This window comes from Notamacropus eugenii, chromosome 4, assembly GCF_028372415.1.
Source record: "Notamacropus eugenii isolate mMacEug1 chromosome 4, mMacEug1.pri_v2, whole genome shotgun sequence".
Lineage (NCBI taxonomy): Eukaryota > Metazoa > Chordata > Mammalia > Diprotodontia > Macropodidae > Notamacropus > Notamacropus eugenii.
In genome coordinates this window covers 204,516,971-204,519,946 of record NC_092875.1, presented here as the reverse complement: position 1 = coordinate 204,519,946, position 2,976 = coordinate 204,516,971, and the positions used below count along the sequence as shown (strand labels likewise).

Here is a 2,976-nt window from a genome sequence, read left to right as displayed (position 1 = left end):
GACAGTGTTCTAGCCAGAGAAAAGGAAAGGAATGGTAGGCAAAAAGGGGAAAAGGGAGGTAGAGAAACAACCTTCTTATTATACCTTTGACATTAATGTTGTAAGAAATATTATTTTGGGATCACCCAAGGGAGAATTATTTTAAAAATGCAAAAGTGCTATGAAGATTCCCCCCCAAAATAATTTTATCTTATTAAAATCTGTTTAATGTATCTTTTTTTAGGTTAAGCACTGGTGTTGCTTTGCTCATGTTTACATCCATTGGTAAAAGGACTATTTTTAACTAGACTCTATTTGTAGAATACTTGGTAGCTTTGTATTAAGTTTAATAAATATCATCACTCAGACTCTAACTCTATTTTTTGTCAGTTAAAATATTTGCAGGGGGACTCTTTGCCGTGTGCGCCCCGTACGTGCATCCCTCACTCGATCCTGCCGATCTGCACCGTGCGCTTGTCCGCCTGCCCCCGCAGAAATGCTCCGGTTGTCTACAGTCTTTCGCCAGATAAGGCCAGTGTCTAGGGCACTGGCCCCCCACCTGACACGTGCTTATGCTAAAGACGTCAGATTTGGAGGAGATGCCCGAGCCTTAATGCTTCAAGGTGTAGATCTTTTAGCTGATGCAGTTGCTGTTACTATGGGGCCAAAGGGAAGAACTGTGATCATTGAACAAAGTTGGGGAAGTCCCAAGGTAACAAAAGATGGTGTGACTGTTGCAAAAGCAATTGACTTGAAGGACAAATATAAAAACATTGGTGCCAGGCTAGTTCAGGATGTTGCCAATAACACAAATGAAGAGGCTGGGGATGGCACTACCACAGCTACTGTCCTTGCACGATCCATTGCTAAGGAAGGCTTTGAGAAGATTAGTAAAGGAGCAAATCCAGTGGAGATCAGGAGAGGTGTGATGTTGGCTGTTGATTCCGTCATTACTGAGCTTAAGAAGCAGTCTAAACCCGTCACAACCCCTGAAGAAATTGCTCAGGTTGCTACAATTTCTGCAAATGGAGACCGAGAAATTGGCAACATAATATCTGATGCAATGAAAAAGGTTGGACGAAAGGGTGTCATCACAGTAAAGGATGAAAAAACACTGGATGATGAATTGGAAATTATTGAAGGCATGAAGTTTGACAGAGGCTATATCTCTCCATATTTTATTAATACGGCTAAAGGTCAGAAATGTGAATTTCAGGATGCTTATGTTCTCTTAAGTGAAAAAAAGATCTCTAGTGTCCAGTCTATTGTACCTGCACTCGAAATTGCAAATGCCCATCGTAAGCCTTTAGTCATAATTGCTGAAGATGTCGATGGAGAAGCACTAAGTACATTGGTTTTGAACAGGCTAAAAGTTGGGCTGCAGGTTGTTGCAGTAAAAGCTCCAGGATTTGGTGACAACAGGAAGAATCAGCTTAAGGATATGGCTATAGCTACTGGTGGTACAGTGTTTGGAGAAGAAGGACTGGCTCTTAATCTTGAGGATATTCAAGCTCATGATTTCGGAAAAGTTGGAGAGGTCATTGTGACAAAAGATGATGCCATGCTTTTGAAAGGAAAGGGTGAAAAATCCCAAGTTGAAAAACGTGTTCAAGAAATCATTGAACAATTAGAGATTACAACTAGTGACTATGAGAAAGAAAAATTAAATGAACGTTTGGCCAAACTTTCTGATGGAGTTGCTGTGATAAAGGTTGGTGGAACAAGTGATGTAGAAGTGAATGAAAAGAAAGACCGGGTTACTGATGCACTTAATGCCACACGTGCTGCAGTTGAAGAAGGCATAGTTCTGGGAGGTGGCTGTGCATTGCTTCGATGCATTCCTGCCTTAGAAACATTGACTCCAGTTAATGAAGATCAAAGAATTGGTATAGAAATAATTAAGAAGTCATTGAAAATCCCTGCAATGACCATTGCTAAGAATGCAGGTGTTGAAGGCTCACTGATAGTTGAAAAAATTTTACAAAGCTCCTCAGAGATAGGTTATGATGCCATGCTTGGAGATTTTGTGAATAGGGTTGAAAAAGGAATAATTGACCCAACTAAGGTTGTAAGAACTGCTTTGTTGGATGCTGCCAGTGTAGCGTCTCTGCTAACTACAGCAGAAGTTGTCGTTACTGAAATTCCTAAAGAAGAGAAAGAACCTGCTATGGGAGGGATGGGTGGCATGGGCGGAGGCATGGGAGGTGGCATGTTCTAATTTCCTAGAATAATGCTCTATCATTATGATCTGTGATGCAAGCAAAGACCCAAGGCAGTGTTCTTCGCTAACTTCGGAGAAGTCAGTTGGAGAGAGGACTGAAGTAAAGGCTGATGTTTAAGAAAATCACTATAACCATCAGTTACTGGTTTCAGTTGACAAAATATGTAATGGTTTACTGCTGTCATTATCCATGATAAAGATAATTTATTTTGTATTTTTTGAATAAAGACATTTGTACATTCCTAATACTGGGTGCAAGATCCATGTACCAGTGTTCTGCTTTCAACTTAAACCAGCTGAGGCATTTTTACTATTCTGTTAAATCAGAATTTTAGAATTTGCCATCTAGAAGAAAAGTTCAGAAGCAGCCTTTCCGTGCAGACGAAGATTAATTAAAATTGTGTACAAAGTAGAGAAATATCCAATTATGTGATGACCTTTGTGTAATAAAATTGTTTAAAGTTAAAAAAAAAATATTTGCAGAAAGTGTTCCAGTTTTAGGTCGCAGGTAAATGTTCTTGAATATGTTGTTAAACTTTAACCACTTTAGGGACTGCAGACTGCTTTAGCCAATCTAATTTATTAATAGTAGAGGACCTGTTAGAACAAGATCATATTTTTTTAGCAGATTGAAAGACTCTGTTGGGAATTTATTTCTTGATGGATATTTCAAGAAATATCACTAAAATAGTTTATACATAAAAGCTTTTCTTATATCCCAGAGTTGTAGTCCTTTGTTGATCTTTTCCTAATGCACTGATTCTCAGACCTTTGCT

General features: G+C 39.0%; 1 pseudogene; it reads left to right on the top strand.

Annotated features, from left to right (window-relative positions):
* Positions 1 to 390: 390 nt before the first annotated feature.
* LOC140500946 (60 kDa heat shock protein, mitochondrial pseudogene) lies at positions 391 to 2,446 on the top strand (annotated as a pseudogene).
* Positions 2,447 to 2,976: the final 530 nt, after the last annotated feature.